At 31.7% G+C, this 10,738-nt stretch overlaps 1 long non-coding RNA gene across 1 annotated transcript; it reads right to left on the reverse strand.

Annotated features, from left to right (window-relative positions):
• Positions 1-722: 722 nt before the first annotated feature.
• Positions 723-2,129, reverse strand: LOC121218369 (uncharacterized). The gene is made up of 2 exons (XR_005914638.1): positions 1,900-2,129; positions 723-1,241 (listed from the first exon to the last, which is right to left on the reverse strand). It is a non-coding gene; the product is annotated as an uncharacterized lncRNA (long non-coding RNA).
• Between the last annotated feature and the right edge of the window lie 8,609 nt (positions 2,130-10,738).

The raw sequence follows: 10,738 nt of genomic DNA on the forward strand, positions 1-10,738 counted from the left end.
CCAAGAAACATACTCATAACGGGTCAGTCCAATATGTTGTTCTCTAACACACATATTCATGCATCGATTTTGACACTCCATATCAATGAAAACTCTTTATCATCAATCAACTACATGTTAGTCTTAATGCATTATCGTTGTCCTATTTAACAATAATACTTGACTAAGGACCTTTTAAGAATAATCATATTATTCTCAGGACATTATTATAAAACAGTTTATTTATACACACAGAAAAGAAACTGAAATAATAATGGTAACGCCTTATATTAATAAACATGATAAATCAAGTATGTTATTACAACCATCTCATGATTGATCTTTGGGCATACTCTAACATAATATAATTTAATTTTATAAAAATAAATTACCTTATCCTTGATGTACGTCTCGATCATCTGTCGGTATACAATGACTGTTTTCGACTTCTCAATATTCTAACAAGTATACCATCTAAAAATATATATCTAACTCATAAGAACATATTTTCGTAAAAAAATATTGATCCAAGTTTCAATTTTTTTTACCTATTCACAAGTAGGAACACATGTACTTGGTGACCTACTGATGCCAGAAATGGCATACTGTATAACACCTAGGATTGTAGCAGTATCAGGCAGCCACCTATATCTAGTGTTTTGTGCTTTGTCTCTCGACAAAGCTCATGATATAACATCGCTAGTACTGTTGAACCCCATCTGTAGGAACGGGCACCTTGCAAATCAATCAATAAGGGTAGGTACATCAATTGGACTCTATTATTATTGGAATTTGGCATAAGTACCCCCTATAAGCTGTAGTATATAAGCCTGAGCAACATGTATCTTCTCCCTCTTGGTAACATAATTCGATAATGTTTCAAAATTTTTCTTCAGCAACAAAAATTTTAAACCCGTAAATTTAGATGTACCATCACCGAAAGAGGATCCAAGGAAGTCATAGCAGAGCGCCACGGGATTTGCTATGTGGCTTGAACCGGTTACCACTTCACCGTCTACGGGGAGCCCTAATTGCATTGTGACATCCTCTAATGTGATGGTGTATTTCCCACATGGGAAATGAAAGGTGTGCGTCTCTGGGTACTACCGCTCAACCAGTGTCAATATTAAGTCGTCCTTCAACTCAAACACATGGATTAATACCGTTGATCCAAATCCCCCAGCATTTAGGTAGGGCATAATCCATTCGTCCGACCAGTAGCTCGAACCATGGCCACGCGACCTTAACACGCGGTACGCACCCTAATCATGTTAAATTACAAAATTGGTTAAGACCTCACAATTAAATAAAAAATTATGGGCAACTATTATGAAAATTACATGCAAAATTAGAACTTTTTTTACCGGCAAATTGATCGTTCTTAATGTGTGATCTTTTGCAATAATTAAATAACCATATTGATATTTGCATAAACAATTAAAATTTTAATCATCGACTTAACAAATAAAAATATAAAAATAACGATAACTATTTTTATCGAAGCCTATTTTCATAATCAACAAAAATTTAATTGCTCAAACAAACATATATTGTTCACTTTTTATATCTTAAAATATACAAATTATTATTAAAAAAAACGTACACTAGTCAAACCAATCTTAATATTACTCTCAACACAAATCTATCTTAATACAAAATTCTAACAATTCTAATAATTCTACTAAAATAAACATGCACTACCAAACCTATCTTAATAAACATACACTACAAAATAAAATAAACATACATACACTACAAAATTGGCATACACAATTCTATTTTTTAAAAAATATAATATTAAAAATATCTAAACTAACACAATTCTAATTATTTTCAAAGTTAACATATTATTACAAAAAAAAACTTTTAACACAATTTTGAACTATTAATAATTATACTATTAGAAAAAAAAATGTATACTTGTTTTTCTTGGAGGGACCTTCTGCTATGGAGAATGAGGGAGGCAAGGACCATCCAAGTGTTTGTAATATAAAAAAAAAATCAAAGATGAAAAATAATTAGTACTAACCCTTTAACACAAATAACATGCCTTATACTAAATTGTTACTAAAATATAATTAATTATACTAAAAAAATAAAAACATATCTTTTCTTTTGATTTTCAAGAACCTTCAGCAGCAATCTGTTGTGATTTTTTTTTTCTTTCAATTGAAAGATTGTGGGGGTTGGAGGACCAAACCAACCCCCTTTTATAATAATGAAAATAATAATATAATAATAATTTTTTAAAGGTGCAAAATTTTAAATATTCGGGTATTGGAATCTGAACCTGTGATCAACGGGTCACATTGGTGGCAGGCCGTCAAATCGATGCTGCCAAGCTGTCAAGCGGCACTAGCTAGATGACCTACCACCGATGTGATCCGTTAGTCACAGGTCTGGGTTTCAATACTCGAATATTTAATTTTTTTAGTTTTAAAAAAATATTTAATAATAAAATATTAGGGTACCACTTGACAAGTCGGCGGCATCAATATTTTTTTTTCTCGTTATACATGTATAAAATATGAGATATTTTTGGGTATCAATATTGGTGCCGTCGATTGCTCAAGCAGCATTGTGGGGGCACTATTCAATTTGCCTAAATTGGTAAATAATAGGTGTTATCTTATTTCAGTATTTATTTTATTATTCTATATTATTTAGGCAAAAATCCCTTATAAAAATGATAATTTTTTATTATTTAAAAAAATTATAAATGTTAAGGGCTAAAATTTGTTTTTGTATTTAAAGTATCATTTTATTATAGTTTTTGGTCCAAGCTCTAAAAAGATTTTTAGCTATTTTAACTAATAAAATAGTGACATGTGGACTTTTTAATAAAATATATAAATATCTTATCAATAATTGTTATTTTTCAAGAATTTTTTTAAGGGTAAACTACTAAAATAGTCACTTCTGTTTACCTCAGGTTACATTTTAGTCACTTATGTTTAAAATGTTACATTTTAGTCACTTACGTTATAGTATTGTAGCATTTTAGTCACTGAGTCGTTAATTGCCGTTAACAGTATAACGGTAAGCTGACGTGGCATGTTAAATCATCATTTTTAATGAAAATTTTAGGTTAAATTATACAATTGATCCCTATACTTTTTTTATTTTGAGCAATTTAATTTTTTCTTTTATGTTTTTTAACTTTCTTTTTTTCTTCCTTATTTTCCATTCTCTTTTGTTTCTCCCTCTATTTTCCTCCCTTTTTCATTTTTTTAACATAGTTTTTTTTATATTTTCCTTTTGTAAAAACTAGTCCCTATACTTTTCTCTTTTTTTTTGAACAATTTAATTTTTTTCCTTTTTATTTTTATTCACAATTGTCTATAATAAGCAAAAAAAAGGATTAAAAAATCTTTATTCTGGGTTTTCATTGAAGATCAATACAAAATTTTTTAACTTTTCTTTTTTTTTCCTTTATTTTCCATTCTCTTCTATTTCTCCCTCTATTTTCCTCCCTTCTCTGTTTCTTTTAACATAGTTTTTCTATATTTTCTGTTTGTTAAAACTAGTCTCTATACTTTTATTTTGGTATTGGGTATTTCTTGTACGTTCTGTTTAATCTTCCTTTTGATTAGTTTTTAATATATTTTCAACTTAAGGTAACAATTTTGTATTGATCTTCAATGAAAACCTAGAATAAAGATTTTTTTTTAAATCTTTTTTTGCTTATTGTAAACAATTGTGAATTGGGGTTTTTGATATCCTACACTTATTGTTGATGCTACACAAAGGATCCAAAAATGGATTATTATGGTGATTTTATAGAATTGCTTGGACATGATATTTCAATGATGATTCTCATGATACTAGTTAACCATTCTGATCCCATTAGAGTTAACTTGATTTCTAGTTTTTGGAACCAATTTGGTAAACAAATTAATGTCTTTGGTAGAATTTAGCTTGGTGTTCTATTATGTATTGAAGAAGAATCAGTATTGATTAATTCAATAAGATCAATTTTATTCATCTTGCAATAATCAAAAACGGTCTTTGGATTTACACAGAGTATGTAATCAAAGATAATTTTCTGTAACAAATAAAGAAATAAAAATAAAAAATTAAATTGTTCAAAAAAAATAAAAGTATAGGGACTAGTTTTAACAAATAGAAAATATAAAAAAATTACATTAAAAGAAATGGAGAAGGGGGGAAAATAGAGGGAGAAGTAGAAAAGAATGGAAAATTAAGGGAAAAAAAGAAAGTTAAAAGAACATAAAAGAAAAGAACTAAATTGTTCAAAATGAAAAAATATAGGGACCAATTTTATAATTTAACCTAAAATTTTTGTTTGAAATGATGATTTAATGTGCCACATCAGCTTACTGTTACACTGTTAACGGAAATTAATAGCTTAGTGACTAAAATGTTATAACACGAAAACGTAAGTGACTAAAATGTTACATTTCAAACATAAGTGACTAAAATGTAACCTGAGGTAAACAAAAGTGACTATTTTGATAGTTTACCATTTTTTTAAATATTTTTCATACATCTTATCTACAATTTAAGATGTGATTTTAAAATTTTCAAGATTGTTGTTAGAATTTTGTAGAAATGGGAGGGGAGGGGTTTTTTTTTTCCTTTAATTTGTTGTGGTGACTGTCATGTGGCATTGTATATTGAGTGAAAGAATTAAGGGAGTTAATCATAAAATTTGTTATTTTGTAAATATTAAAGGGTTTAATTTATTTAATAATTTAGAATTTAAATTAAAATGATAAATTTTGTAAACAGTGAAAGTTAAATTTGTTGAAGACTGATTCAACATCAGTTGGTTGTGTACTGTTAGTTTGTTGCTAAGAAGCCTCCTGTTATTTCTCATTTTCTGTTGAGTCAAGGCTCGTTGAGTTAGTGCCATATTTTTCTGTATTTTCTGGTTATCATGTGGCTATAAATGAGCCACTGTTTTTTCCTTGTTTTGTCAATCAATTCAATAAGAGTGCTTCTTCTTTACATCTACTTTTGGTTTCTTTTATCTTTCTGTTTTTAGTCTACTTGAGACAGAGCTATAGTAATCAAGTTTTTTTGTTTTTTGCACCCAACATTGTGGTATCAGAGCCGGTACGATTCTTGTCTGGGTTAGTGTGAGTTAAAATAGAGAGTACGAGAGAAACACGTGAGGGAGTGAAACACAATTGAGTTATGGCTATGCATGGTGTTTTAGCTTCTTTGCAGCCACTCATACCCATATTTAATGGAGAGAAGTATGAGTTCTGGAGCATCAAAATGAAGACACTCTTTAGATCTCAAGATTTATGGGATTTAGTTGAAAAGGGTTTTGCAGATACTGATGCTGATAAAGCAAGACTGAAGGAGAATAAGAAAAAGGATAATAAGGCCTTGTACAGCATTCAACAAGCTGTTAGTGATGCAATATTCGGTTGAATTACAGCAGCTACCACTGCCAAAGAAGCATGGGAGACTCTCCAGAAAGAATATCAGAGCACAAGCAAAGCAGTCACGGTTAAGCTTCAATCATTACGCCGTGAATTTGAGAATTTGATGATGAAAGACGATGAGACGATACAAGTTTTTATGTCCAGAGTGTCCACAATTGTGAATCAATTGAGGTCATATGCTGAAAAAATTACTGATCAAGTTGTGGTAGAAAAAGTTCTAAGGAGTTTAACTCCTAGATTTGATCACATTGCTGTTGCTATAGAAGAATCAAAAGATTTGACCACTCTATCTTTTGATGATCTAAAAGGTTCTTTGCAATCTCATGAAGCAAGAATGAACAGTAGATCAGTTGATAAAGCTGATGAAAAAGCACTTCAGGTCAAAGCATCTTCATCATTTGGTAGAGGAAAGGAGACCAATAGAGGAGGTCGCGGTGGTAGAGCCAACGGCAGAGGAAGGGGAAAGGGAAGATCCTATGCGCAAGCTGATTCTAGACAGACAGATGATTACAAAGGTAATATTCAGTGCTACTACTGTAAAGGTTATGGCCATGTGAAAGCAGATTGTTGGAAGCTCAAAAAAAAGGAGAAAGCAAACTACGCAGAAGCTGAGGTTGAAGAGAAGCTATTCATGGCTAAAGAGCATGAGGTGAATGTGGCTACAGAGGTTTGGTACATCGACAGCGGTAGCTCACACCACATGTCTGGAGAAAAATCTGCATTCAAGGAACTTGATGAAAGTTTCAAAACAGAAGTAAAGCTTGGAAATGATACTAAAATCAAAGTGGAAGGAAGAGGTACTATTGCCATTCGAAACCAAAATGGTAATGTAAAATTTTTTGATGATGTTTACTTTGCTCCAAAATTGGCAAATAATTTGTTGTGTGTTGGTCAATTAATGGCTGGAGGGTATTCAGTCTTATTTGATAATGATTGTTGTGAGATTACAGAAAAGAAATCAGGTCACATCATGATTACAGTTCCCATGGCACGAAATAATTTGTTCCCACTTGATGTTGTTGGCGTCGAAAGGTGTGGATTAGCTGCTGGCAGTGAACCAAATGACTCCACCTTATGGCATTTAAGGTATGGACATCTCAATGAAAAAGGATTAAAATTGTTGAGTAGGAAGGAAATGGTTTATGGGCTGCCAAGAATTGAGTCGATGGGGTTATGTGAAGGCTGTATTTTTGGGAAGCAGAGCAAAAAGTCATTTCCAATTGGGAAGTCTTGGAGGGCATCAGAATGTCTTGAACTCGTACATGCTGATCTATGTGGACCGATGCAGACAAAATCCAATGGTGGAAGTCAATATTTTTTGTTATTTACTGATGATTTTAGTCATTTCAGCTGGGTATATTTTCAGGTTACCAAGGCTGAAACATTTTAAAATTTCCAGAAGTTTAAGGCAATGGTTGAGAAACAAAGTGGCCATCTCCTCAAAACTCTTCGCACAGATCGGGGAGGAGAATTTCTGTCCGGTGAATTTAATGTTTTTTGTGAAAAAAATGGCATTCACAGGGAGTTGACAACTCCATATACACCAGAGCAAAATGGCATAGCAGAGCGGAAAAATCGCACCACTATGGAAATGGCTAGAAGTTTGTTGCAAGCAAAAAATATTCCACATAACCTATGGGGAGAAGCAGTAGCAACTTCAGTTTATCTGTTGAATATCTCTCCTACAAGAGCTGTTTGGAACAAGACTCCTTTTGAAGTTTGGTTTGGTAAGAAGCCTTCTGTAAGCCACTTGAAAATTTTTGGTTGTATTGCTTATACCTTAATTAACCAACAAAATCGTCAAAAGCTTGATTGCAAATCTGAAAAATGCATTTTTATTGGTTATTCATCTCAATCTAAAGGCTATAAGCTGTACAACCCATCTAGTGGCAAAATAACTGTTAGCAGGAATGTTGTATTTGATGAACTTGCAAGCTGGGACTGGAATGAAAATCAAGCAACATCAATTGCTGGAATTCAAGTTGGAGATGACGATTCCGTTCAGTCAACAGAAACAGAAGGGCCCATTGATTCTCACGCAACAACGAATGTTCAAAGTTCCTTACAATTGGAGACCAGGCCAAGACGTCAAACTCGACCATCATCTCGTTTGAGAGATTTTGAGGTGATACAAGATGATGTTGTTTATGATGAAGGAGACATGATTCAGTTTGCAATGTTTGCAAATGTTGACCCATCATCGTATGAAGAAGCAGCAGAAGAAGAAGTGTGGTGTAATGCAATGAAAGAAGAAATGTTGGCTATTGAAAGAAATGGTACATGGGACTTGGTCGACTTACCTGCTGGAAAAGAAGCAATCAGTTTGAAGTGGGTTTTCAAAACAAAGTACCAAGCAGATGGAAAAATACAAAAATATAAGGCACGGCTTGTAGCGAAAGGGTACCGCCAACAACAAGGAATTGATTATGAAGAAACGTTTTCTCCTGTGGTACGTTTTGAAATAGTCAGAATTGCTCTAGCATTGGCCGCTCAATTGAAATGGCCTGTTTTTCAATTTGATGTAAAGTCAGCGTTTTTAAACGGTGAGTTGAAGGAAGAGGTTTTTGTGTCACAGCCATATGGGTTTGTAATCAAAGGCAAGGAGAGTAAGGTATACAAGCTGAAAAAGGCTCTTTACGGCTTGAAGCAAGCGCCGCGAGCCTGGTACAGTAAGATTGATGCTTATTTTCAAAATTCAGGTTTTGTTAGAAGTGAAAATGAACCTACTCTTTATCTTAAAAAACAAGCGAATGATTTGTTACTAGTTTGTCTCTATGTAGATTATATGATTTACATGGGGTCATCTTCTTCACTTGTTTTTGATTTTAAAGAAAATATGATGAAGTCTTTTGAGATGACAGATTTGGGAAAGCTTCATTTTTTTCTTGGTGTGGAGATTATTCAAACAGGAGATGGGATTTTTATATCCCAAAAGAAGTATGCAGCTGATCTTCTTCGAAGGTTTAACATGCTAAATTGCAACTCCACAGCAACTCCCATGAATGTTAGTGAAAAATTACAAACCAATGATGGTTCAGAACCTACAGAAGGGAAGTTTTATAGAAGGATGGTCGGTGGTTTGTTTTATTTATGTCATACAAGGCCAGATATAGCCTTCTCTGTTGGTGTTATTTCAAGATTTATGCATAGTCCTTCAAAGATACATCTTGGAGCAGCAAAGAGAATTCTGAGATATGTTGCAGGAACTCAGAATTTTGGATTATGGTATACTGCAAGTTCAGATTTCAAGTTAAAAGGTTTTACAGACAGCGATTGGGCCAATTCTCTTGAAGATAGAAGAAGTATTTCAGGACAGATATTTTTTCTTGGCTCATGTGCAGTGTCTTGGAGCTCGAAGAAACAACCAACAGCAGCTTTGTCATCATTAGAAGCAGAGTACATGGCTGCAACCGCTTCAGCTTGTCAAGCTATTTGGCTTCGTAGTTTATTGAAAGATCTTGATCAAGAACAAAAGGGTGCAACTGAGATTTTTTCAGATAACAAGTCCACAATTTCAATGTCAAAGAATCCAGCTTTTCATGGGAGGACAAAGCACATCGACACCCGTCATCACTTCATTCGGGAATTAGTTGCAAGTGAGCAAATCGCTCTACCTTACTGCCACACTGAACAACAACTTGCAGATGTTTTAACTAAAGCACTCTCACTCAAAAAGCATGCGTTCTTCTGTTCATGTTTTGGATTGAGTGATTTTGAATCAAGGGGGAGTGTTGAAGACTGATTCAACATCAGTTGGTCGTGTACTGTTAGTTTGTTGCTAAGAGGCCTCCTGTTATTTCTCATTTTCTGTTGAGTCAAGGCACGTTGAGTTAGTGCCATATTTTTCTGTATTTTCTGGTTATCATGCGGCTATAAATGAGCCACTGTTTTTTTCCTTGTTTTGTCAATCAATTCAATAAGAGTGCTTCTTCTTCACATCTACTGTTGGTTTCTTTTATCTTTCTGTTTTTAGTCTACTTGATACAGAGCTATAGTAATCAAGTTTTTTTGTTTTTTTGCACCCAATTGAATGTTTTATATTTAATATCAAATTGATAGAATGTAAATATTAAAAAATTAAATTTGTTATTATACCAATAAAAAAAGGCTTACGTTAGCTTCTAGTCATTCATCTAATAGAAACTAACGGGGGACAATGACTTTTTTTAATTTAAAAAAATTTATTGATTAAATCGAAAAAAATTAATAATTAAATTATCAAAATAAAACGAAGTCAATAGTTTAGTGACTATTTATTTACTTTACCTTTAAAATATTTATTATTGAAAACAAGATATTACATTTATTATTATTATTATTATTATTACATTTTAGTTTTTAAACTAATTTTACACCATTTATTGCACACGAATATATTTTATTTTAATAAATTTATCTAGAATATAAAATTTAAATTTAATAATAATTCAATCATAATATCTTTCTTTATATATAAATATTTTTTGAAGCTATCTTTATATATTTGAATTAAGGATTTTTTTTAATATCAATAGTGTTTGAAACGTATCAAACACGTATTTGATGAAAATTTTAATCATCGTTTTATACAAATGAAGACCAATTAAGGATTTTTTTAGTTTAATAAAAATTTGAAAAAAAACAATATTGTATTCTATTCAATTTTTTTATGACTGAAAATGTCTATTATGATATTTAGAGTATAATAGCTCAATTTTCAGTGATGTCGAAAAAGTGGTTTGAGGCCACTAAATTCGGAAAAAAATCTAGTAGATTTCTTAAGAGTTAAATATATTTTTTAAGAGATTTTTGAATTAGTAATTTGTGTTTTATAAAGATTTATTAGGTCAAGAAATTGAGAAAATGAGGGATCGAGACCTCGATTTTATAAACCGAGACGTAAATATTTTTATAAATATTTACAGAGTGTCATTAAGGTATTATTAAAATTTCGTTAGAAAATTTTAACGTTTTGCTTGTCAATTAATTAAAAATGACTAAATTGAAAAAGGTGCAAAACTTACTAAAGTGATTAAATAGCCTAAATAGTAAATAAAGGAGGACTAAAAGGGAAAATGGATCACATGAAATGGCTGAGACAAAAAAAAATCTGGAAATGTGATGAAATAAGGGCAAAATTGTAAATTTTACCAAATTAAATGAAATAAAAGAGAAATTGAAAATTCTAGAGAAAATCATCACCATTTTCAGCTGAAAAATAGCCATTGAAGAGGGTTTAAGCTGGTTTTTCATACTTCAGCTTCATGTAAGTTTAACTCTTACTTTTTCCTTGAAATTTTTATGTTTTGGGACTTTTACAACTAGGTCCAACTTATTATTTCATTAGTTTTTTTTTATTTTGT

Source organism: Gossypium hirsutum, chromosome D06, assembly GCF_007990345.1.
Source record: "Gossypium hirsutum isolate 1008001.06 chromosome D06, Gossypium_hirsutum_v2.1, whole genome shotgun sequence".
In the NCBI taxonomy this organism is placed as follows: domain Eukaryota; kingdom Viridiplantae; phylum Streptophyta; class Magnoliopsida; order Malvales; family Malvaceae; genus Gossypium; species Gossypium hirsutum.